Here is a 27,933-nt window from a genome sequence, read left to right on the forward strand (position 1 = left end):
TCAGTATGGCATTCCTCACATGCATTTGAGCCTGGCATCCTCTAGTGCAGAGATACCCTGTTTCACGCTCTCAGAGGTCATTTAGCCTTTTGCCAGAAAGGGTCAAGGAGTAGAAGAGAGGTCTGGGAGTTAGAACTGCTTCTTAAACGTCGATCTGTTCTCCTAGTTTGGACTCCACCCTTAATCCCAGAGTGTCTGAAGCTGACAGTTTCTGAGCCTTTTAGGCTCCCCCCCCCATTATCCTTTAAAATTTTTTTGTGGAAGAGTTGCAAAAAGAATAGAGAATTGTATACCCTTCACCGAGCTTCTCCTCATGTTAACATCTTATCTAACTGTAAAACACTTATCAAAAGTAAGAAATTAACTATATTTTACCAGTTTCTCCACAAATGGCCCTTTTTGTTCCAAGATCCAAATTCAGGATCCTACAATACATTAGTTGTCTTGTCTCCTTAGTTTCTTTTTATTTGTGACAGTCCTCACCCTTTCCTTCTCTTTCATGACCTTGACACTTTTGAACAGTTATTTTGTATAATGGCCCTCAATTTGGGTTTGACTGACATTTTCTCATGATTTATGACCTCCCGTGAGGTTGGGAATTAAAGAGAGTGGTATTACAGATGTGATGTGTCCTTCTCAGTACATCATCTGGAAGGTGTGGGGGAATGTGATGTACTGCTAGTGATGCTAACCTTGATCACTTGGGTATGGTGCTGTCTGATAGGTTTCTCCACTATAAAGGTACTGTTTTCCTTGTTAATAATTACTAAATACTTTGAGACTATGCAGATACCTTGTTTAGGCTTAAACTTCTGCCCACTAGTTTTAGCATCCGTCTAGGGATCTTGTCTTATTACTGGTGCATTCTAATAGTGATTTTCTATTTTCCTCATTATTTCTGCATTTATTAATTGGAATTCTTCTGTGAGGAAGAGTTATCCCTTCTTGCCCATTTATTTACATAATTATTTATATCAGTATAGACTTTTGGATATTTATGTTATTCTTTGGATTATAACCCAAAACTATTATTATTTATTTTGTTTTTCAGGTTGTTCCAATCTTGGCCAGGGGAGCTCTTTCTGGTTGGCATCTGTGTGTTCATCCTTGCTTTTTGAGAACTTACTTTCTGGCACCACATTGTGCTTCAGCCCATGGCTTATTTTATCTGCCCCAACCCTGGAAGCAACCACTTCTCCAGGGAGTATAGGGAGTCTTTTGGTGTAATTGTAAATGTTGTATAAACCAGGTGTCTTTGGTTTTCTTCTAAGCTAATACAGAATTCAGCCTCTTCAGATGTAATTGTCATTAACATTTGATCTGCTCTCCAGCTTTTGAAATAATGTTTCTGGTTTCTTATGGGTTTATGCTCTTTAAAAAATGTCTTCACTCTTGTTTCAAAGATAATCTTGGGAAGCTTTAGAGCTAAATGCTTGTATTCAGTCTATCCTCTTCAACCAGAAATTCCTAACTTAATGTATATGTCTCCTACCCCAGGCCAGTTTTGTTTCAGTCACATTTGGCTACATTAGTTGCTGTTCCCAGATGTGCTCTATGCTTTCATGTGTCATTTTATGCCCTTGCCCTGAGTGAATAATATGAACTACTTTTTTATCATCTGGTTTCTAGGGAGCTTTAAATAGGTGAACTTTGATTTTGCATGGAAATTATTATTTAAGTACTTTCTTAGGATTGCCTCTTTTTTATTTTCCAGTTTTTGATTAGTCACATAAAATTTTTGCATCTTAGTATTGAGGTACTCTTAATTTTTTGCTGAAATTGAAGGGACTGGGTTAGTACATTGCCAGGGTACTAAAGTACCATGGAGCCCAACTTGGAAAGAAAAGATTGTATTGAAAATAGGGGGCAGGGAAAAAATATCATTAAATATATATATTTATATATTTATTGTCAATTAAGGTTCCAGAAAATATCTACTTTTAAAATTGATTCATTTGTTTTTAAGGATCTTCTTCAGTTCAGGCAACATGTTTAGGTGTCCTGATATGCAGAGGCATATTTTTTATGAGGTTTATTACACAGATTTTAAAGTGTTCTGTCCAGGTACCGTTGGCTGAAAATCTACTTTTGTACAAACATTCTCCATTGTACAAAGTCTTTGGGGCAAAATGATTATGATTGGCAGTGATGGCAAATGATTGGCAAAACTGGTGTAATTAAGATTCTTAAAGAGCACGCATTTCTCCTGAGCATGATTTGCTATTGGTATAGTGGAAGAAGGGGTGGATGTAAGTATAGTTTAAGTAAACAGAGGTCTCCTCTCTGCCTTATATACTTCCGTTTACTTTGTCTCTAGGCATGGGAGTAATAATAATTTATTCTTTTGTTTAATAGAACTAAACTGACCATGCATGTATAAAGTAGCCATGGATATGAACATTTTTATTTATATAAAACTGTTGCTACAACCTACTGTTGAGAGATTACAGTTCTTGTGAAAATTACTGAGATACAGGTCTTGAATTTTGATGTTTTTTAAAAACATGCTCTTAAAATATTATCCAACCAGCAAAATCTAGCTCCTCTTACTTCCCACAAGAAACCATTTCTGATTCTCCTGTTTCAACCTGATTACATTTCCCTAACCCTGAAACCCATTGCACTGTATCTTTCAACACTTGAAAAATTATACCCCCTTATTATAAGTTACGTTAATACCTTTATGAGATTAGAAAATCTTCAAAGTCAGGACATGACAGCCAGAGTGCTTGGGTTCAAATAGTAGCTTTGTGACCTTGGGCAAGTTACTTAACTTTTTGGTACCTTAGTTAAATGAGGATACTAGTAACTATGTCCTAGGGTTGTTGGGAACATGAAATGAGTTAATACATATAAGATGTCTTGTACATAATAAGCACTCTATAAATGTTAGCATACCCCTCTGTTATTACTTTCATCCTATATTCTTTCTAGGGACCAGCGCAATGTGCTATGCATTGCTGTCTAATAAATATTTATTGATTAAATGAAAGTGAAGGCATATTTAGTTATTAAATATGCTAGTCATTACAGTTGCAGTTCTGGTTATGACCTGTCAGCTAAATATCTATGTGTTTGCATAAATCCTAAATGATTGTTGGATTTGACAGATTTTTTTATATCCTCAAATATTGCTCATATAAACATACTGTTATTCTTACTGCTTTAATTGAGAACTAGAACATGTAAGAGTACAAATGTTAAAAATACATTTTTGAGTCTAATGAGGTTCTGAGAAAAATTGGTTTGTTACGTATAGATATTTGTCAAGATACCTTATGAGATTAACAAATCACTGCTTTGTAAGACTCAGTGTGAAATGCTATTTTAAAGCAGGATCCATGTTAAGAATAATTTGTTTCTGAAAGAACTTTATGTATGTGATAATTCTGATTTTCTATAACTCTGGAGTAGAACCAATTGACATGGATGGAAGAGACTCTGTCCCTGTCAGTTGTACATTGTGCTCTAGATTTGATGCTGTGTAGTTAGTTGACTAACATAAGACTTGCAGAGTCCTTTAAATATTAGCCTAACAAGCACAACATGCTTATATTCAATAAATATAGTGGCTTTCCAGTAGAGAAAAATTAAGGGCTGTTAAGTAACATAATTAAGAAAAAGTCTGGAATTTAAACTTTTCTGTATATAATGAATCTAATACCTTTGCTAAGAGTATAGGTTTAGTTTTAGGAAGACCAAGGACCTCATTTATGACTTAAGTGAAAGTTTCTGGTATAACCAAAGCATTGTAGTTTGTCTATACAAATGATATTTTCCTGTTTCAAATCATACTTAGCTATTTTTATTTAATCATAAACATCTTTTAATTTTTTTTAGTGTAGGTTTCTATAGTTCTGATGCAGTAGAATTCATTCATTCAGTTAAACATTGAGTTAGTAGCTGCTAGGAATCCGAGATTCAAAGATAAAGAAGGAATCTGACCTAGTTCTAGTTCTAGTTCTAGATGCTAGTCCAATTAATTTAGTCAGAAGGAATAGCATTTAAAACACAAAAGTTTGTAATGCATTTTAGGAAATAGCAGAAGTTTAGTATAGATACCTGGGTTGTCTGGGGTTGAGTAGGAGAAGATGGTTCTGGAAGGTTGTGTCTTAAAAGTGCTGAAGGCTTTGTATACCTATAAGGAGTGTAGATTTTTTATTGTGTAGGCATTAGGGGGCTTGAAAAAGTTCTTCCCAGAAAAAGTTAAGTTTGTGTTTAATATTTGTAAAGTTTAATTCCTGAAACTTTTTCACTGAAACATTTTTTATTTGCCATGAATGTTTTATGTCCCTGCATTAATATTAAAAATCTATATACAAATGAAAATGGGAAGGAGGAACTTACTAATACCTTATTCTCTCACCTGTTTTTTTTTTTTCATTTGCAATCATTAGGTACTTTTTTGTTTTTTAAGAATGGAATGTTTCCCGTCATAATGCATCTTAAGTGCATTTCCCACATACAAGTTGTGCTGAAGGAATCTCTTTTGGCATAATTGTTACATTTTTAAATGAATAACACACAAGTAGGTGTCTTCAAATATGGTAAGTAGATAGGCCTCATTTGTGTCCAGGAAAGTGCCAGGAGCTGCACTCCTGGGAGTGTAGATCTGTTTTGAAGTCCTGAGCAATTTCTTAGACTTGATGTTAGAAGGGAAATTTGCAAGTGGGAAGTTTAGTACTTCTGATTTTCACTGACAGTACAAGGCTTATAATGGTGTGGTTTCTTCACATAAGGACATTCTTGTGAGTGACTTTTGTAGTTGGTTGCTTCCTAAGTGCTTTACCGCTGATTTGTTTATAGGCAGTAGGTTTGTAAGGGCCCTAGTATAGAGAACTACAGTGTTTACCCCCCCCCTTTCCTGTTGGCTGAAGCTCAGCAGGCTAGAGGTGGCACTGGTACTGGAGAATGATGACTCTCATGGTGTCTCTCTGGTGGTAGCCGCACAACTGAGAACACCACAAGGAATGTTTTTAATTGGCGGATTAATGAAATCTTCCCGAGGAAGTCTCTAATGTTCCAAATAAAACTAAGGGGACTTAGTATTTAGCCACGAGGAGCTCGATTATAGCCCCAGTTCTAGATTGCATTAAAAAGTAGAATTTTTGTGGGACTCGTCTCCTAAAAGATAGGTATTGTTTTACTGCATATAAATAAACTATGAGTTTATATACATTTATTCCATTTTATTGATATAAAATGTCTACCATTTTAGACATTTAGACATAAGCATAAGACTGTGCTTAGGTGTTTTAATTTTATTGCCTTTAATTTTAAGTTTATATCAAGTTGTATAATTTATTACATTATGTTTATTTATAGTACTTTGTGGTAGTGGAAGGCAATTGGTGAAAAATTAAATGCCTAACAATGAAGTCTCTTATTAAAAGGCATTTGAGAAATATTGCTTTAATTTTGATGTTTTATACTCACATGCCTTGTGATATTTATTTACCATTACATTATTTACCATTAACATAGCACACATACAGACACAGTATTGACACGGAAAGAAACAGGCACAAAATGTTTCTACAATTCAGCAATAGAATTTAATACCGGAAGGGATGTAGTAGTTAGGTATTATAGTCCCTTTGTTTTTCCCCCCTTTAGTTTTAGATCAGAAAAACATAAAGGCCATAAAAGCTCAATAACTTACTCAAGGTCTCAGTTCGTGGAAGAGCTTGAATGAAACCTTTTTTTTAAAAGTCAGGTTTACTGAGGTATAATTTATATAGTAAAATTTGCCCTTTTATGGTATACAACTTTGTGAATTTTGACAAACTTAATACAGTTGTATAACCACCAAGATGCGGAATATCTCCATTATGGTAAGAGTGTTCTCAGGCCCCTTGTAGACAACTCCCCACCGCTCCCCCCTCCCGCTATCCCCCAACACACTCAGGGCTCTGCAACCACTGATCTGTTTTCTGTCCTCATATTTTGCCTTTCTAGAATGTCATGAAATAGAATTCATATAGTATGTAGCATTTTGAGTCTGACTCCTTTCCTCTAGTATAAAACTATGGGATTCATCCATATTGTTTCATGTATCAGTAGTCTTCCTTAGTGCTGAGTGCAACAATTGTTTCTCCATTCACCAGCTAATAGACATTTGTTTCCAGTTTTTGATGATTCTGAATAAAGCTGCTACAAGTATTTGCATACTTGTTTTTGGGGCTGTAAGTGCATGTTTAACTTTGTAAGAAACTGCTAAACTTTTCTGAAGTGGTTGTACTGTTTTGCATTCTGATCAGCAATGTATGAGCATCTTAGTTGCTCTGCATCCTCCTTGTTGGTACTTGGCAATGTCAGTTTTTTTGTAGTCTTTGCTTTTTTTTTTTTTTTTAGCCATTCTAGTAAGTGTATAGTGATTTTTGTGATTTTAATATGCATTTCTTTAACGACTGTTGATGTAGAGCATCTTCTCATGTACTTGAGGATTTTTATTAAGCCAGAACCAGAAAACATACTTTATGCAATATTACATTTGCCAGGTACTGATAGGAGAGAGAGAAGGCAAAAGAGTACCTATTCCCAAGGAGTTTATGATTTACATAGGGAAAACTGGTAATTGTGTTAAATGGTGGTGGTATTTAAGAACCCAGTTCACATATCCCTGGTCTGGTGAAAAGAAATGGTTTGGGAATCAGAAAACTCAGTGGTTTGACTTTGCCGTAGTCGCTTAACCCTTCTGAGTCTTTTTTATCTTCCTTCAAGTGAGGGACTTGGACCAGATAAGGAATAAGATTTGTCTGTAAATTATAGGCCTATAGGAACTTTTAAAGTAGTGGGTGTTTTTACTACTTTCACAGTAGTAGGTTTTTAACCTTTGTGAGAAGGCCATGCAATCAGAAAACAAAAGTAGGTTTTTCCTGTCTGATGAAATTCATATTACCCCCCAAAAATAACATTTTGCAATTTTTTTAAGAATTTATTTTATTTTACTATTTCATTTTTTAAAAGATTTTATTTATTTGACAGAGAGAGAGAACACAAGCAGGGGGAGTGGGAGAGGGAGAAGCAGGCCTCCCACTGAGCAGGGAGCCCGACGTGGGGCTTGATCCCAGGACCTTGGGATCAAGACCTGAGCCAAAGGCAGATGCCCAACGACTGAGCTACCCAGGCGCCCCCCTTTTGCAATTTTAAATATCATAAATTATAATATAAATTTTATTACAGTAAGGGATTATATTTTTTAAATATATTATAAGGATAGTAACTGGTAGTTCTATAATAATACCTTCTGTGTGATATTATTATAACTTGTAGGGTATTTTCAAGATACTTTCTTTTGGTCTTTGGAAAAACTCTTTGTGTATGTTGAAAACTAAATGACTTGCATAGGATTATGCAGCTAAAAGAAAAGTAGCCACCTTGACTGGAGGTTCTAGCCTTGATCTTTTGCCCTGTGCAGTACATTGCTCTTTGCACTACAGGCCACTCCAATAGGAAATAAACGGTCTTCTAATAGTTTTAAAGTAACCTATACATTTTTTTCAGTTGTACAATTTCATGAGAGTATTATAAGAACATAATATTCTTACATTAAAATTATTATCCATGCTTCTAAATAAGTGCATGGTAACAGATAGATAATATAATAAACAAGCTTCCTTAGTTTAGTAATAATGCAGTAGAACATTCAAGACCTGTAAATAAGTCTGTTGGATCACAAGCTGAGTCACTGCTTGTCAACAACAGCCTACTCACAGAAGAAAACTTAGCTGTAATCAAAAATAAAGATAACAGGAATAGTAAAGGGCTTATTATTTCCTCTCCTGAGAGTAGTTTGTTTAGTTTCTAAGTTTAGACACCCACAGCATATTATTAGTGGGTTACCCATTACCAGTAGTAGAACAACTATTAAAAGGAGTAAGGCAGAAGTGGGAAGAGTATTAGGATAGAAGTAAGGGGAAAAATAATGTCATTATAACTTTTTTGCCACAAATATATTTTATAACATAACATTTTATAACATGAAGTCATCAAAAAGCCTATATTTCTTAGGAAATCTATATTCATATGTGACCTCAAGGCAAGTCACTTCAGGTCCCAGTATTTCTTTTTATTCATCTGTAAAATAAGGAGCTTGATCGGATGTCTAAAGGTCCATCCAGCTTTAAAGATTAGAGTTCTATGTCGTGTGTGATAAGTTACCTGACTGATGGTTTCTTAACTGTCAAGTAAAATATATTGCTCATAGTTAGATTTTAACTTTTTTTAAAGTTCTGAAACTTTGTTATTAATTTTCTACTAATTGAGTACTTAATGTAATTGTTACAAGTAAAAATTATAGAATTCAGAGTTTTATGTATTTGGTTTTCTGATTATAATATATGGGGTTCTGGGAGCTTGTTTTATGAGTATTTTAAAAGAAAATAGAATACAGTTATTGGAGGGGCACACTGTAATATTAGAGCACATACTGTAGGTCATACTTTAATACTTGAGTGTGCTATATGATTTGGAAAGAAATGTCATAAATTGACAATTGATGTTATATCTTACTCAATATTAGTTTAAATTCAGAAAATGCATATCCTGATACATTGAATAAGCACCTTTTAATGCAGATTAGTTTATCACAGAATTTGTATTTAACTAAAATAGTAATGTAGAATGTAGTTACAATTTTTTATGCTTTGAACTGAGCTTTTATAATAGGTACAAAATTGTCTTTTAGAAAAATTCCTATATGAAGTTTTGAATTTAAAAAGCAGGTTAAAGTAGAGAGTGATTATCATCAAACTTCCTTTAGTAAATAGTAAAAGCCCTTGCACTAAAAAATTTTCAAAATTTAAAATCAGTTTGGAAAAGTTTAAAACTTTCAAAATCAATTTTTAGAAATTTATTTTAAAGTTTTAAGGCCATACTTTATGCTTCCAACAGCAGAAGCTATGTATTATGAAATTATTTTCCTGAATTTAATTTCCTGAATATATTTTGTTTAGCAAATTCCCTAAAGACTTAGACTTCCTCTTTTGTGGTTCATTTTCAGTAGTAAAGATTATAAATTGACCATTTCCATTTTTAGCTAAGCAGAATCTTGCCTATGAATCTGCTTGTGTTTGTTCCTATATCCTTGTTGGTCTTTATTCATGTTCATATTGAATCTTTATGATTTTCTGAAGTATTTGTATATTCCTGACCAATCTCCTCTAATCTGTGGACATACTTGTTTTCTTTGAGTATATTAACAAGAGGAGCAAAATTCTTTTTTTAAAAAACTGAAACAAATCCTAGATATGAAAGAGATTTCTTTTGAGAAATTTGAGCCTAGAGTATAATTTCACACTGGTGAAAAGGTGGGGTTAAGAAGATGGAACCATTTGGGGGCAGTTGTAGAGGGATACTGGTGGGGATGGAGTTGAGGATAATTTGATCTATGAAAGTCTTGTATTTTTGTTAGTAAATGGAGTTTGTATCATTTTCTGATTATAATGACTCATAGAGATGTTTTGTTAGAACAGCTTAACTGTTTAGGAATGCTAAATAGCAAGAGGAATGGGAAATGTGATAGATTTGAATGATTAAGTTCAGTTTTCACCCACATTAAAATGGAAACAGGAAATGATTTAATTCTTGAGAAGTTAAAAATTGAAAAAATGGCTAAAAAATTATAACTTGATTCATATCAAATTTGGTAATGTCTTTACCCTTAATTCTCTTCTATTCATTCCTAAATTAAATACTGAAAATACATTGAATAAAAAGCTTATGATTAGGTTTTTTTAAATTATGATTAAAATTTTTATATTTGGGAACTGAGCTTCTTGGTTCAGTTGTTAACTTCTGTAGTTAACATTTTAGTTTTTAAGTGAACAAAGTGAGATTTAGATTTTAAAAATAAATTTTGTTCTAAGGGCTTCTTAAGGAGTACTGGTTAGTTATAGCCATTCTCAAATGGCTTACTGCCCATCATCAGTATTTTAATATTATTCAGGAAATAGGAAATGTTCACTATTAAATTTTCAGCCTACCTATGTATATATTTTTAGTCATTTGATTACTTCCTATTTGATACAGCAATCTTTTAATGTTAACTTTTAAGTTGAATAAATAATCTGTTTATTTTGACGTTCAAATTACTTCAGGCTTGGCCAGTGAGAACCCTTTTAGCTGGCTCCTGTGTCCTTTTGACACATCTCACCATTCTTGGAGTACTACCTTACTTTCTGGCAGTGCAGGATATTCCAAGCCATTGTACCTTTCCAGCGCTAACACTAAGATCAATCATTTGTACAAAGACCTCTGAGTCCTTTTGGTAGAGAATGGTATTCAGAAATCATGATCTGGGGACTAGATGTGTTTATTGTTACAGGGATATCGTTGCTTCTATGTCTTCTCAGTGAAAGGAGCTAGAAAATATGCACACTCACAAATATAAATGTGAAATTAGCATTTATTTCTATATCATTTCTCTCTATGTGTGCATATACACACTGAAATCATATGAAAGCCCTTACTAGGTAGATTTTATATTTTTTGAATTACAGGAGAACACAGAAATGTATTCCATGCTTATACATATATTTACATATATCCATAATATGTTCTTAGGTATTATGTGTTTGTAATGTAGCAGCATTGGAAGCCCAGTTTGCAGACAGTTTTGCTACTTCCACAGATTTAGGGTCATAAATTCTGTATTTAATTTAAAAATTTTTTAAATTTTGGTAAAATACACACAAAATTTACTTAACCAGTTTTAAGTGTACAGTTTGTTAGCATTAAGTACATTTACATTGTTGTGCTACTCATCATCATCCACCCACAAAAATCTTTCCATCTTGCAAAACTGTACCCATTAGCAATAACTCCCTATTCTCCTACCCTCCCACCCCTGGCAACCTCTGGCAACTACCATTCTCTCTGAATTTGACTACTCTAGGTACCTCAAATAAGTGGAATCCTACAGTATTTGTTTTTTTGTGACAGGCTTATTTCATTTAGTATCATTTCCTCAAAGTTCATCCATGTTGTAGTTTGTGTCAGTACTGCCATCCTTTTTAAGGCTGAATAATACGCCATTATATATATGTATATATATAGACACACACACAAACTATACACCCCCACAAACATACATAACACCTTTGTATTTCCTTATATTTAATCATTTAATATATCTATATCTGTGTAAATATTTGCTTCCATCTTTTGGCTGTTGTGAATAATGCTCCTGTGAGCATGGGTGTGCAGCTATCTATGAATCCCTGCTTTCAGTTCTTTTGGTTATATACCTAGAAGAGAAATTGCCAGATCAGTGGACAGTTTCAGCACTCACAACAGGTCATATATTTGGAAAACTTGTAGGCTGAAATGATGTAAGTTAAATTTTAGTTTGCAGCATAGTTGTAGACTTGACTAAAAGTTCATGATGTCTAGCTTTTTGTGGAAATAACCCAAACATCACGTTGAGTCAACTCTAAATTATTTTATAGTATAGAGTTTTGCAGTGTGTTAATTGAGCAATGCTATAATTACTTATATAAAATAGCATTTATACATTATTATAGAATATAATATATCATTTTTAATACAAAATGATTTCTTTCCATTATTATCATTTCTGTTTAGAGAACTTTAGCCATTCTTCTAGGGTAGGTTCACCGACAACAAATCTTTTAGTTTTCCTTCATCTGAAGATGTCTATTTCCCCTTCATTCCTGAAGTATATTTGCACTGACTGTAGAATTCTAGGCTGACAATTCTTTTCTTTCAGCTCTTGGAAAATATTGTGGAAAACACCTACTTTTGTGATGTTTGATGAGAAATCTGCTACATTTGAATTGTTTTTTGCCCTTATAGATAAGATGTTCTATTTTCAAAAGCTTTCTCTTTGTCTTTAGTTTTCAAGGATTTGTCTTGATGATATGTCTTGGCATGAATTGCTTTGTATTTAATTTGTTTGGGATTCATTCAGCTTCCTGAATATGTAGGCATATGCCTCTTGCCAAATTTGGGGAGTTTTCAGCCATTATTTCTTCAATTAGTTTTTCACATCCACCCCCCTTTCCCCTTTCCCTCCAGGATTTGGTTGACAGGAATGTTAGTTAGGTCTTTTTTTATGGTCCTATGGATGTTGAGAATGATTTTTTTTTTGGTCTTTTTTTTTCTTTATTGTTCAGATAAAGATTTCTATTGTTCTTATCTTCAGGGTCACTGATCCTTTGCCTCATCATCTTCATTCTGCTATTGAGCCCACTTAGTGAGTTTTAATTTTAGTTGTCTGCTATTTCTTTGCTGAGACTTTCTGTTTTTTCATTTGTTTATGTGTGTTTATAATTGTTGAACATTTTTATGACAGCTGCTTTAAAATCCTTGTCAGACAATTCCAACATTTGTGTCATCTTCGTGTTGGCATCTACTGATTCTCTTTTCTCATTCAAGTTGAAATTTTCCTGGTTCTTGGTATAACAAGTGACTTCAGTTTATCCTGGACGTTTGGGATAGTGTATTATGAAACTCTGAATCTTACTTACACGTCTGTTTTAACAGATCTTGTCTGACACCATGCCAACAGGAGAAAGGGGGTACTCCTTCATTCCTGGGGGGGGGTGGGGTGGAAGTTCCTCCTCCCACCTTTCTTTACAGCCTGGGGTGGGAGTCATACCTTGTTACTCCTGGGTGGGGATGAAGTTCAGGTTCCCCTTAAACTTCTGTAGATACCTGCTTGGCTGGGACGGGGAGAGGCACTTTGTTATTCCTGCCATGAGGCCTTCACTGATAGAGAAGTGAGGAGGTACTTCTTACCATTGGGCTGTGATGAAAGTCCCACTGCCCACTGGTCTTCTGTAATGTCGCTCTGGTGGAAGAGTATGGGAGGGAAGGGAGTGCCTTGTTTTAGCTAGATGAGAGTGGAAATCTCTTGAACTTTGATGATGGGCGTGGAGGCAGAGCAAGTTATTTTTTTTTTTTCTCCCCCTGTAATGTTTGGCTGTAGTGTGATTGGTGTCTAAAAATTTCCTGTTTTGTGAGACTATCCCTTTTCTGATCGTTTAGCTAGAGAAAGGCAGTCTTGTCCTGGGGCATTTTCAGTCTGTGGCTACTCAGACCAGGATGTATTAGGCAAAAAGAAATCCAGGGAATTAACCACCATGTCCTTCATTCTTTGGGTCCTGAGGTCCCTAAGCCAGTCGGCTTCCTCTTCACCTTTCAGTGTTTTCTTATCTCTAAGACATGATGCTTTTAGTAGTATTTAGTAGTATTTAGTAGTATTTAGTATTTAGTAGTATTTAGTAGTATTTAGTAGTATTTAGCAGGTGGAATAAGAAGTGTATCCACTCCCTCTTGTCCCAGAAACGGAAGTATTAGATATTTTAATGTGTAGAATGTTATGTGTGGCTTTAAGACTATAAGTGACATTCATTTTTTTAAACCACTGTCTAAATGAATACTATTTTCTTTTTAATTTCCTTTTAAGAGGCTTCCACCCTTCCTTCTGGCCTCTATTTTTCCAGATATATTACTTGAAGTAGAAGAATCTTAGTAGTAAAGTAGTTTATTATCATAAGTCTTCTGTATTTTAGATACCTTTAGTTCCTTTAACTGTTTTCCTGTGGAGTACCCTCACATCGCGGACAGTCTGCATATTGTCTGTTAATGGTACCTGATCTTGATTGTGCTAGTTTTTATTATTTGTTTGTTTTCTGTACACACATCCTTCTGTTTGTTGTACACACTGAGTGTAGTTCTTGAAATCTCCCTAGATACCTTTTCCATGTGAATTTTGCCTAGGCAAATTGCTTTTGTTTTCTTATTGTGCATTTTTGATTGAGGGGGGTGTTTTGTGTCTTTTGTTTGAGAGGGTAGGAGTAGGCTAACACTTTAAAAATTTTACTTAATATATAAGTTGACTAAATTTGCCAAGCTTATTTCTTATGATTTACATATAAATTGTAAAAACAAGTACATGTGCAGTGCTAACAATTTGGAAACCCCAAAAAACATAAAGGGAAAAAACACCTCTAGCTCTACCCCTCAGAGACAATACTGTTAATAGTTTGATACGATTCTTTTATTCTGAAATTTTTCCTTCATTCCCCTTCCCAATATAGACCCTTAAAAAATGCTATTATATTTCATGTTTTAAGGCTAGCATTGTTTCTTAGCAATATCTATTGGTTATTTTCCCTTTTCTGCATATCTCATATAATGTTATTTTTAAAGACTGCATGGTATCCCATTGCATATATTTATTATAATTTTCTTATATTTTCTTTTTTGGCTAGACAGCTTTTGGTAGGTTCTTCTTATATTTACAGTAATGTTTTGCTGAGTATCCTTTTATATTCACATCTGTACATTCATTGACTCTACCCTTGGATAAATTCTTTTTTTTTAATTTTTTTATTGTTATGTTAATCACCATATATTACATCATTAGTTTTTGGTTACCCTTGGATAAATTCTTAAAGGTAGAATTGGTGGATTATCACCTGTGTCTAGTTTATTTTTTGAATGAAAATAATGGGTTTTATTTCTATTTAAAATTTTTGTTTTGGCCAAATCTATTGAGATAGGTTTGAAATTGATACTTTTTATTGTATTAACTGTTCCTTAGAGTTTTTTTTTAAATTTGATCATTTTTTTTCCATGGCTTTGTCTAGGTAATTCTTTAAAATATTGAATACAACAGGACCAAAGATAATCCTTTGGCATAATTTTTTAGTTGTGGTTTCAATTAAGAGTTATAATTGTTAAGGCATATTTTGTCATTTTATGCATATTGGTGTTATGGGTGACTTTGTCAGATGTGCTTTTCTAAGGTCAAGATATTTTGTGCCTTTCATATTTGTTGATTTATCCAAAATAAGTAAGATGTGGGGCGCCTGGGTGGATCAGTTGGTTAAGTGTCTGACTCTTGTTTTTGGCTCAGGTCATGATCTTAGGGTCATGAGATCGAGCATGGAGCCTGCTTAAGATGCTCTCTCTCTCTCTCTTCTCCTATCTCCCTCTGCCCCCCCCCCACTTGTAGGTGTGTGCTCTCTCAAAATAAATAAAATATTTTTTTATTTAGATTCAGTTAGCCAACATACAGAACATCATTAGTTACAGATGTAGAGTTTGGTAATTCATCAATTGCATATAACACCCAGTGCTCATCACATCATGTGCCCTCTCTAATGCCCATCACCCAGTTACCCCATCCCCCCTCTAAATGTTAAAAAAATAAAATAAGATGTTCATTGTTCATAGTAAATTAATTTAAACTTAGTCATCTGTGTTTTGTTCCCATTTTGATTTCATTTTATTATGAAGAGTAGGATACAAAAAAAATGAATATATTAAGTACAGTGTAAAGAATAATAATAAAATACCCGGGCATCTTTTTCAGGATATAAAACATTACTGGTACCATGGAAATCCTGTATAACTCCCTCCTCGGTTGGGTCCCTACCTCTACCGCCATTCTAAATTTTTGATAACCATGTTTTTCTTTTTGTTTCACCACATGCTATGTCAGTAAGCAATAAAATGGCTACTTTGTATATTTTTGAGCTTAATGTGAATTAGAATGATTTTATGGCTGTTAGTCTGTGGCATATATTTTCCTGTGACTTGGTTCTTTCACTTTGTTTTTTTTTTTTAAAGATTTTATTTATTTATTTGAGAGAAAGAATGAGAGAGAGAGCTCATGAGAGAGGGTAGGGTCAGAGGGAGAAGCAGACTCCCCGCCGAGCAGGGAGCCCGATGCGGGACTCGATCCCGGGACTCCAGGATCACGACCCGAGCCGAATAGATCTATGTTGATATACATAATAGCAGTTCATTCATTTTCACTGTTACATAGTCTTCTGTTCTATGAATATACTACAGTTTATCATTGAAGGACATTTAGGATGTTTACAGTTTTGTGCTGTTGTGAGAAATGGTACTATAAACATTTTGCACATATCTCCTGTTACTTGGGGCAAGAGTTTCTTTAGGAGATAGATGATGGCTGACTGGCTGGTGGTGGGCCAGATAGATACGTAGATAGATAGATGCTCCTAGTGATGAGATTGATGGATTGTAGGATAAACATATTTTCAGATTTATAAGTAATGTCAAAACTGTTTTCCCAAAGGGTTATATCAGTTTACATCCCCACTGACAGTGAGTGAGAGTTCTTAGTTTATAGTCTTTTTCACTTACTAATAATATAGTGCATTGAAAAAATTTCTTTGTGAGCCAATTCTTTTCTGAGAATCTCCTGTTTGTGTCTTTGGCCATTTTTCTATTGGATTGTCTTTCCGTATTGATTTGTGGAATTTATTATTATCCTGGGATACCAGTTAACAAGATATCAGTATCTTGTTAAATGTCCTTTCCCAAGTGTTGTTTATTTTTTCGCCCTTTTAATTTTTTAAAATTGATAAGTCCATAATTGATCTTAATCAGTCCTATTCTTTTTGTGCTTTTTATGTACTTAAAAATTTTCTTTCCTGAGTTTTTAAAAATAATATTACCTTTTAAAGGATGTATCGTGGGGTGCCTGGTTGGCTTAGTTGGTTAAGCATCCGACTCTTGATTTCAGCTCAGGTCATGATCGCAGGATCGTGAGATTGAGCACCCTGTCAGGCTCCACATTGGGCATGGAGCCTGCTTGGGATTCTTTCTCCCTCATCCTCCTCTCCCCCTACCACCCCCCAAATAAGTAAATAAAGGATTTATAGTTTTGGCTTTCTTATTTGGGCTTTTAATTCACCTGGAATTATTTTTTTAAATGTATGATATGAGGTATGCATCAAATTTCTGTGGGTTCCTTTTTCTGTGTATACCTGCGTATCCCAAGATCATTGACTGAAAAGTTTATTCTTTCTTTAGTCAAGTTTACACACACACACACACACACACACACACACACGGCTCTGTTTCAGAGATAACATGCTGCACCAGTACCACTATCCTGATTCCTATAGTAATTTTAATTTTTAGTATCTGGTTGGACAAGTACCCCAACCTTGTTGTACAGGAGTGTCTTGGCTATTCTTGTAACTTTGCACATTCATATGGATTTCAGACTTAGTCACCCCTATACATCTCCAGTAAACACACACACAACCGAGTTGGAATTTTGATTGGAATTATATTGAACCTATAGATCAGTTTAGGGAAAGTTGAATTCTTTACAATATTGAGTCTTCCAGTTGATAAACATGATAACATGTTTCATTAATCTTACCATTTATTCAGATCTTACTAATTTCTTACAAAGAGATTTTATAATTTTTCCATAAAAATCTTTAAAAGTTTTGGTTACCTCTATTTCTGAGGACTTTGTATTTTAAGATGCTATTGTAAATGATATTTTTATTGGATTTTATTTATTTATTTGACACAGAGAGAAAGAGCACAAGTAGGCAGAGCAGCAGGCAGAGGGAAAGGGAGAAGCAAGCTCTCCGCTGAGCAGGGAGCCTGATATGGGGCTCGATCCCAGGACCCTGGGATCATGACCTGAGCCGAAGGCAGCTGCTTAACCGACTGAGCCACCCAGGCGCTCCTTTTTATTGGATTTTAAATTTATTGCTGACATATTGTTTTTTTAATGGCAGAAACCTTCATAAGCTATTATTAATAGTAATAATTTATATGTAAATTCTTTGGATTTTCTGGGTGTATAATGACCATATTCTTTCTTTCTAATCCATTTAGGTGGTTTTTCATTTTCTTCCTTAATTGTACTGTCCCTCCAGTACAGTGTTGATCAGAAGTAGTGACCAGTGTGCAACCTTGTTTTCCTCCTAAAGTGAAAGCTTTCAGCATTTCATTATTAAATATGTTTGCTGTAAAATTTTGTAGATGCATTTTATCAAGAAGTTTCTCCTTCTATCTTGTTATGCATTATCATGAAAAGATGTCCATGAAAGAGGGTTAATTTTTTTCAAATGGCTTTTCTGTATTGTATGTACTTACACAATTTTCTCTCAATCTGTTACTGTGTGGCATTATGTAATTTGATATTTCCAATGTTAAATGACCGTAGTTATAAAATATTAAGCTTTAATATGTTGCTGGATTTAATTTCCTAAAACTTTGTTTCAGACTTTTTGCAGTTTTCATAAGTGATATGGTTTATAATTTTTCTTTCTTATATTAGTCTTTTTAAAGTTTACTATCATACTAGCCTCATATGATTTAGGGAGCATTCCTCATCTTCTGTAACTATGAACATTTTCTGTAAAAGTTGAATTATCTTTCAGTATTTGGGAAATATCCAGGTCTGGAATTTTTTTGTTGCTATTAGAAGAGTCTTAACTACTGATTCAATGTGTTTAATGGCCTAGGACTGTTGAGGTTTTCTTCATTTCAGGGAATTTATCCATTTTATTATGTTTTCAGATATGTTGATTTGCAGATATTTTCTCCTATTCTATGCATTGACTTTTCGCTCTGTTCTTTGATACACAAAAGTTAAATTTTGATGAAGTCCAGTTTATCTATTTTTGTTGTCTCTGCTTTTGGTATCATATCCAACAAGTCATTGCCAACTCCAAAGTTATGAAGCTTTTCTGTTGTTTTCTTGTAAGAGTTTTATAGTTTTAGCTCTTACATTCAGTTCTTTGATCCATTTTGAGTTAATTTTGGTAGGTATTCATTTCTTTTTATATTTCACTCCTTTGTTAAAGAGAAAATAACTCTGGGACCAAAGTGTAAACATTGAGTAAAAATTGTACTGCCCAGGAGGGAACCAGATCAGTATAGGAGGTGGAGTGAAGATTAGACTCAGGCTTAGGAGAGCGAAAATGGCAGATTTTTTAAAGCTAAAATCCATGAATAGTCTGTATCCCATATTAGATAAGCAAAGTCTCTCCATGCCTCTGATTTGCTGGCAATATATGAGCTAACTGTTTAGCATTGTATATTTATTGAGTTTGTGGTGGTTTTTCCAGAAAATTGTTTTCATGGTGAACATGATTATGGTGCCACATGATTATGGCACCACAGTAGTTGTTTACATTTTTTTTTGAGAGGTTACTGTGAAATGTAATTCTCCGTATTATAAATAGAAAGAGAGGAAACATCCTGTCTTTCTTCATGTCTTTCAATAAAGTTCTAAAAGTATATGATGCCTCAAGCTTTTATAGCCTTTTGTGATGATGAGCATCCAGGCGTCTCAGGGGTCTTTGAATTGACCTGCCTCAAGTGAGTGATTCTCACTGGGAGTCTCTATAATGTGGTTGCAGTCAGATGTTCACTGGGATTTTAGCCCTTAGAAAAGATTCTTGGGTGAGAAAAAAACATTGATTACCTTGGCAAAGCAACTGGTGAAGAAGGAAGAGAATACCTTTTTTAAAGTTTCTTTAACAAGGATCTACTGGTCACAAAAATCTGTGCTTTTGCCTTCCTGACAGAAACTTTTGCTATGTATAGCATTCTGGGCTAACAGTTGTTTTGTCTTTGTTTTTCTCCTCCAGAACAGTAAAGGTATGCTTAAGTTCTGGTTTCCATTTCTTCTGTTGAGAAATCAGCTGTCAGTCTAATTATTGTTTATTTTAAGGTAATCTGTCATTTTTCTGGCTGCATTTAAACTATTTTTATTATTTTGCTTGACATTTGTTGGGTTTCTTCAGTTTAATTCGGTGATCAGTTCTTGTAAGTTCTTAGCCATTATCTAATTAAATATTTCCTCTACTTCTATTCTCTTTTCTCCTGAATGTATATTAGAACTTCTTCTTATATCCTTCATGTCTCTTAATGCCCTAGTGTTTTACATCTCTATGTCAATAAAAGTTTAGGAAATTTTAGTTCTATTGTAGTGTTCATTAATTCTTTTTTCAAATATTTTATATACACAGACTTTTGTGTTTTTAATTTCTCTTCTTTTCTAGGAATCTTGTTCAGTATTTTTAAAAGCCTGCTAATTGCTAACATTTACTTACAATTTCAAAGCTCTTTTATTTCTTGAAGCATATGAAACATAATCTTATATAATGTGACTAATAGTTTCATATGAAACTTATGTGTGTCATCTGCTATAGTTTATTCTTGGCTGACTCTCACTCATGGGTGCATTTTTCCTCATGTAATTAGTGATTTTAAAAAAATTTTGAGCTGTTCTTTTTTAGAATTATGAAAATAATTTTTATGGAAATTATTTGAGCTTTGGGAACCAGGTTGATTCTCCAGAAAAAAGAAATGTGATTGTTTCTGTCATGTATTTGGGAATACTACTATTCTAGAACCATTTTCAATGTAATTCTTGGCTAGGGGTTTTTCGTACCACCCAGGCAGTGTGAATTGGAACCGCAAATCAGCATGAAGGCCAACTTGTGGCTACACATTCTCTGGAATACCCACTCCACATTCCACCTCTGTTTAGCTTCAAGGTTTAAAATAGGAAATTCTCTCTTAGTCTCTAGAAGAGAGAGGTGAGAAGAGTAGTATAATACTACTAATAAGTAAGACTTAGTATTTTTTAAATTAAACTTAATTTTGAGATAATTGTAGACTCAATTATAGGTAATTGAGATAACTGTTCTCTTTACCCCATTTCCCCCACTAGTAGCATCTTATAAAACTGCTAATTGAGAAAAGAATCACAACCAAGACATTGACATTGATACAGCCAAGATACAGAACCTTTTCATCTTCATAAGGATCTCTCATGTTGCCCCTTTATAACCTCACCCACTTCTTTCCCACTGCCAACCTTTCTTTAATCTTGTGCAGTCTGTAATTTGTTCTCCATTTTGTACTTGGTCATTTAAAAAATGTTGTATAAATGAAATCTTACTGTATACAAACCTTTGGACTTGGCTTTTTAGACTTAATATTTTCCAGGAGTTTCATCCAGATTGTTGCATGTATCGATAGTTTATTCCTTTTAATTGCTTAGTAATATCCATGGTATGGATATACCACAGTTTGTTTAGCCGTGTAGCTGTTAAAGGACTTCTGGATTGTTTGCAGTTTTTGGCTATTATATGAATAAAGCTGCTGTAAAAACTGATGTATAGGTTTTTGTGTGAATGTAATTCTTCATTTCTCTGTGATAATTGTTGAGGAGGGCAATTGCTGGGTTGTATAGTAGTTCCATCATTAGTTTTTAAGAAATGACCAAACTTTTCTTTTTCCTTTTTTTTTTAATATTTTATTTATTTGAGAGAGAGAGAATGAGAGAGAGAGAGCACATGAGAGGGGGGAGGGTCAGAGGGAGAAGCAGACTCCCTGCCGAGCAGGGAGCCCGATGTGGGACTCGATCCCGGGACTCCAGGATCATGACCTGAGCCGAAGGCAGTCGCGTAACCAACTGAGCCACCCAGGTGCCCAAGAAATTACCAAACTTTTCTAGAGTAGCTATACAATTTTATATTCCCACCAGGAAAAGTATGCAAGATCCAGTTTTTCTGCATCCTAGTGACTATTTTTAATTTTAACCATTCTGGTAAGTGTGTGGTAATATCTCATTATTTTAATTTGCATTTCCCTAATGGCTAGTGATATTGACCATCTTTTCACGTGTTTATGTGTCATCTGCTTATGTCCTTTGTTGAAATGTCTCATGATTTTTGCTTAGGTTCTAATTAGATTTTTTTTGTTGTTGTTAGGTGCTCAGCGTCCTTTATAGTTTAGATACGAGTTCTTTGTCAATTATGTTGTTTGAAATATTTCTTCCAGTCTATAACTTGTCTTTTCATCCTTACAGGGTCTTTGTAAAATAGACTTTTTCAATTTTGATGAAATTTAATTTACCAAATATTCCTTTTATAGATCATGCTTTTGATGTCATCTGAGAACTCTGCCTAGCCTTAGCTCTGGAAGATTTCCTCGTTTGTTTTTTTTTCCCCCTAAAAGTTTTATATTTTTATATTTTTCATTTAAGCTTATGATCCATACTCAGTTAATTTTTGATAAGGTAAGAGACAGGTTGAGGATTGTTATTATTTTTTGCATATGGATGTCCAGTTGTTCTAGTACCATTTTTTAAAAAGACTATCTTTCCTCCATTGAGTTGTTTTTGTTTCTAGTCAGAAATCATTTGGGCATATTTGTATCGATCTCTGTTGTGTTCTGTTGATCTGTAGTACTATAGTTATATAATGAGTCTTGAAATTGGGTAGACTGATTTCTCCTACTTTATTCTTTTGGCTATTTTAGTTTCTTTGCCTTTCCACATAAATTTTAGAATAATCTTGTCTGTATCTTCAAAAACTCTTACTGGCATTTTGATAGGACTTGTTTTGAAACTGTGTATCTATTTGGGGAGAATTGAAATTTTTAGTATGTTGAATCTTCTAATTTAAGAAGACATTATATTTGGGCGCCTGGGTGGCTCAGATGGTTAAGCGTCTGCCTTCAGCTCAGGTCATGATCCCAGGGTCCTGGGATCGAGTCCCGCATCGGGCTCCCTGCTCCTTGGGAGTCTGCTTCTCCCTCTGCCTCTCTCTCTCTCTCTCTCTCTCTGTGTCTCTCATGAATAAATAAATAAAATCTTTAAAAAAAAAAAAAGAAGACATTATATTTATTTATATTCAGATTTTCTGTTAATCCCATTGTGAGCAGATAACACACTCTATAGGATTTCAGTTCTTTTACATTTAAGTTTGTTTTATGGTCCAGAATGTGGTCAGTCTTGGTATGTATCCCATGTACATCTGAAGACAAAGTATATTCTGTCCTTGTTAGTTGGAGTATTTTATAAAATGTTGATTAGATCTTGTTTATGGTATTATTTTTTTCTATGTCTTTGCTGATTTTCTGTGTAGTTCTAGCAATTGTTAAGAGAGAAGTGTTGAAGTCTCCTAACTATAATTGTAGATTTACTTATTTCTTCTTTCAGTTTTACCGGTTTTGGTTTCACACATTTTGCCGCTCTGTTGTTTAGTTCATACACATTCAGGATTGCTATGTCTTCTTGGTGCACAGACCCTTTTATCATAATTATGTAATGTTTTTTTCTGTCTCTGATAATTTTCTTTGTTCTGAAGTCTACTTTATCTGATATTAACTTTTAAAATTAACTCCTGCTTTCGATTAATGATTGCATGGTATGTGGTTTCTATTCTTTCACTTTCATCTAAAGTATTTTATATGAAATTTATATCATATATAAGTCTTTAAAAATATTTTATAGATCATATATTTGACATAATATGTATTACATATGTGTGTGTAGGGATAGTGAGTTTTTAGAGATAGTATATTGTTGGGTCATGTTTTTTAATCCACTCTGCCAATATCTATCTTTTAGTTGATGTATTTAGATAATATTTATTTATTTATTTTTAGAGATTTTATTTATTTATTTGACAGAGAGAGATAGCGAGAGCAGGAACACAAGCAGGGGGAGTGGGAGGGGTAGAAGCAGGCTTCCTGCGGAGCAGGGAGCCTGATGCAGGGCTTAATCCCAGGACTCTGGGACCACGACCTGAGCCATAGGCAGACGCCCAACAACTGAGCCACCCAGGCACCCCTAGATAATTTATATTTAATGTAATGATTAATATGTTAGAGCTTAAATCACCCGTTTTATTTTGTGTTTTCTGTTTGTTGTCTGGGTTTCATTTTTCTGTTTTTTTTCTGTTGTCTTTTACTTACATTCCTATGCATTGTTTGAACATTTTTTAAAATTCCATTTTGATTTATCTATAGTGATTTTGATTGTATGATTCATGAGCTTTTTTAGTGATTCCTCTGGTTATTACTCTATATTTTCCAACTTATCACAGTCTACTCGTATCATTATTTTATCAGTTCAGTTGAAATGCAGAATCCTTACTCCCTTATGTCCCTTTACCTTTCCTTGTTTATAATATAATGGTGTCAGATACTTCTTCTACACATCTGTGAGCATATCAAGCAGTTTTTTCATTTTTATGTCAACTTTCAAACATTTAATAAAAACTCAAGAGGAGAAGGAAAGTGTATTGTAGTTAGCCTTATTTTCCATACTCTCTCCTTTCTTCCTGCCTGATGTTCTAAGGTTCTTTCTTTGATCATTTCCTTTTTGTTTAGAGAAATTCCTTTATCCATTCCTTTAGAGTAGTTTTACTGGAGATTAATTCTTTTAGTTTTCCTTTATCTAAGAGTGTCTTGAATTCTGATTGATTACTGAAGCAATTTCTGGGTCATTCCTGAAGGACATTTTTTTCTTTTCATTTTAAGATTCTGCGTTAACCATTATTTTCTGTAAACACCTGAAAAATACTGTGCAACTTCATTCTGGCCTTTATGGTTTCTGTTCCACACGTGTGTGTGTGTGTGTGTGTGTGTGTGTGTGTGTGTGATTTTTTTCCCCTTTGTGTTTCTCTCTTTTTTGAAATTTAAGTATAGTTGACACACAGTGTTACTTTAGTTCCAGGTGTACAACACAGTGATTTTGACAAGTTTATGCATTATGCTGTATCACCAGAAATGTAGCTACCATCTGTCCCCATGCATTGCTGTTACAATATCATTGACTGTACTCCTTATGCTGTGCTTTGTATTCCTGTGATTTACTCATTCCATAACTGGAAGCCTGTATCTTCCACTCCCCTTTACCCATTTTGCCCACTCCCCCACCCTCCCTCCCCTCTGTCAACCATCAGTTTGTTCTCTGTATTTTGGGGCACCTGGGTGGCTCAGTCGTTACGTGTCTGCCTTCGGCTCAGGTCATGATTCCAGGGTCCTGGGATCGAGCCCCACATCGGGCTCCCTGCTCTGCGGGAAGCCTGCTTCTCCCTCTCCCACTCCCCCTGCTTGTGTTCTCTCTCTTGCTGTCTCTCTCTCTCTGTCAAATAAATAAATAAAAATCTTAAAAAAAAATCTGTTCTCTGTATATTTAGGTCTGATTCTGCTTTTTGCTTGTTTGACTTATTTCACTTAGCATAATGCTCTCTAGGTTTATGCATGTTGTCTCAAATGATGCAATATCATCTTTATTTACCCAAAGAAAACAAGACACTAATTCGAAAAGATATGTGCATCCCTATGTTTACTGCAGCATTATTTACATTAGCCAAAGGTATGGAAGCAACCTAAGTGCCCATCAATAGATGAATGGATAAGGAAGATGTGGGGTATGTGTGTGTGCATGTGCATGCGTGTGTGTGTGTGTGTGTGTGTGTACAGGAATATTATGAAACCATAAAAAAGGTGAAATCTGTGTCTCATTTTTTATAGTTTCTATTGTTGTCTTCAAGTTTATTAATCTTTTATTCAGTGTACCTAATCTGTTAATCCTATCCATTATATACTTCATCTCAGATTTTGTACTTTTCAGGAATTTGAGTTGGCTTTTTAATAGCTTCCATCTTTTTTCTTAACATACTCATCTACCTTTTTTTTTTTTAATTTATTTTAAATAATCTGTACACCCATTGTGGGGCTTGAACTCATGACCCTGAGATCAAGAGTCACTTGCTCTACTGACTGAGCCAGCCAGGCATCCCCCTTATCTGCCATCTTGAAATACAGAATATAGTTATAAACTTTTTATATCCTTGTCTACCAAGTCTATCATCTGTATCATTTCTGGGTTGGTTTTCATTGATTGCTTTTTCTTCTTATTATGAGTCATAGTTTCCTGCTTTTTTACATGCCTGTTTATGTTTGATTGGATATCAGACATTGTGAATTAGAACCTTGATGGGTGCTGGGTATTTTTTATTCCCGTAAGTGTTCTTGAGCTTTGTTCTTGAATGCAGTTAATTTACTTGTGAACAGTTTGATCTTTTTGAGGCTTGCCTTTCAGCTTTGTAAGACTGGGTCAGAGTAGCCTTTAGACTAAGTCAAATTTGGCCCGACTACTGAGACAATACTCCTTGAGTACTCTTATCTGATGCCTTGTGTATTATAGTTTTTTTCATTCTGGCTGGTTGGCACTGAAACAAGCTGTGAAGGTTCTTTCCTATGGCTCTTTCCCCAGCCTCAGGTAGTTGTTCACATGCACTTGCTGATGAGTGCTCAGCCAGACACTCAAGGAAGGCCCTGCTACAGACTTATGGAGCTTGCTGTTTGCACAGTTTTCCTTCCTTCAGTATTCTGCTCTGTAAATTTTAGCTGAATGGGCCCCCTCATACTCCCACCTCATCTCTTCAACTCAGGAAATTGCTGGACTCTGCCTGGATTCTCCCTCCCTGCACTGTAGTCTGGAAGGTAGCTCATCATGTTTATTTCACCTTCACAGTAATCACTGTCCTGCGTTGCTTGTTGTTTAATACTGTCGAAAGTTATTTTTTTCATATATTTTGTGTAGTTTTTTAGTTGTTTAAGATGAGGAGGGTAAATCCAGTCTGTTATTTCATCTTGGCTCATAGTAGAAGTTTCTTGGAGGTAGATAATAAACAAGTAAAATATAAACAAATATCAAGTGGCCAAAAGTACTGTGGGAAAACCTGAAGCAAGGAAGGGAGATGTAAACTATCAAGAGGATTGTAATTTTAAAAGGATGATGAGAAAAAGACCAGATTGAGAAACTGACTGTTCTGATTATCTTTTGCTATATAATAGCCTGCCCCCAAACTTAGTGACTTTTGTTCATGATATGCAATTTAGGAAAGGCTGGGCTGGGACAGCTCATTTCTGCTCAGCTAGGCGTGACCTGGGCAGCTGAAAGGCTGGGGACTGGAATCATCTGAATATTTCCTGACATGTATGATGGTTCATGCTGGTTGCCAGCTGGGATCTCATTAGAGCTGTGGCTAGAACATCTACACATGACCTTTCTGTGTGGCTGCTTGGCTCTCACACAGCATAGTGGCTGTGTTCCAAGGGCAAACATCTGAGAGAGAGCCAGGAAGAAGCTGTATTGCCCTTTCTACCCTGGTCTTGAAAGTCATGTTGTATATCACAGGAAGTCACTAAGGCTGACCCATAATTAAGGGGACTGGAATTAGACTCCTGTTCTTGCTGGAAGGCATGTCAAAGAATCTGTGAACATACTTTGAAGCCACCACAATGATATTTGAGCAAAGGAAGTAAGGACATCCAGGGGAAGAACATTCCAGGTAGAATGGACAGAAATGTAAAGACTCTTGAGGTTGGTGGATACCTGATGGCTTAGATTTGTTTATGGTTGAGTTCCCGCTGTAAAATGGCAGCTCCTTGAGGGCAAGGGCTTTGTTTACTGCTGTTTTCTGAGCACCTAGTAGTTGACAGATAGTTGTAGTTCAGTTCTTATTTGTGGAAGAGATAGCCTTTTGGCACCATGTATTAAAAATCCTAAAAACAAGTATATAACCTTTGATCTAGTAATTCTTTATTTGGAAAATTATCTTTAGGAAAAAAATTGTACAGATAAGCAAAGCTTAGTGAAAATGTGAAGGTGTCTAAATGCCCATTAATAGCCGATTAGTTAAATAAATTATGGTTTCCTTTGTAATGGAAGACTGTAGAAACTAAAAACTAAACATTTCATTTCCTAAAAACACTTTTGGAGCAGAATTCAAATGATGGTGTACAGAATGGTCTTATTTGGTTAATAATTAACAATCTCCATAATAAATATATGCATAGAATGGAGAGGGATCTGATAGGATTTATGTCAAATTGTTAATAGTTGCTATAGGGGTTATTTTTGAGTTGCTTGTTAAAAATTATGTACTGCTATTATAATGTATTTCTATTATAAAAGCAAATACATTTTTTTATTGATAAAGAATAGCATACAAGTTACTGTGAATAATAAAAACCACCCTTTGAAATAATACATTGGTCTGTCTTTTTATTAATTAAGGTGAGGGAAAACAAGATTTGTACAGAAAAAGTGTGAAATGATGTAAAACCGAGATTTTTCAGGAGATTATCTCTTGATTATAGGTTATCTTTTTTTTTCCTTTTGCATATTTCTATATTTCCTTAATTGGAAAAATAAGTTTGTCTCATAATAAGGAAAAGCTTTACATTGAAAGAAAATAGCTGTAGGTAGTAGTGTAAGCAGCCTTACTTGAAGATTATTTATCATGTGAAAAAATGCAAATTTATAAACCACCTAAATCAGGGATTTCTCGGTTTCCC

At 34.6% G+C, this 27,933-nt stretch overlaps 1 protein-coding gene across 2 annotated transcripts in view; it reads left to right on the forward strand.

The window, feature by feature from the left end:
* USP47 (ubiquitin specific peptidase 47) overlaps positions 1-27,933 on the forward strand; it is a 108,053-nt gene that overhangs the window by 8,338 nt on the left and 71,782 nt on the right. The gene's annotated exons all lie outside the window — the stretch shown is intronic.

Source organism: Zalophus californianus, chromosome 11 (assembly GCF_009762305.2).
Source record: "Zalophus californianus isolate mZalCal1 chromosome 11, mZalCal1.pri.v2, whole genome shotgun sequence".
NCBI classification, from domain to species: domain Eukaryota; kingdom Metazoa; phylum Chordata; class Mammalia; order Carnivora; family Otariidae; genus Zalophus; species Zalophus californianus.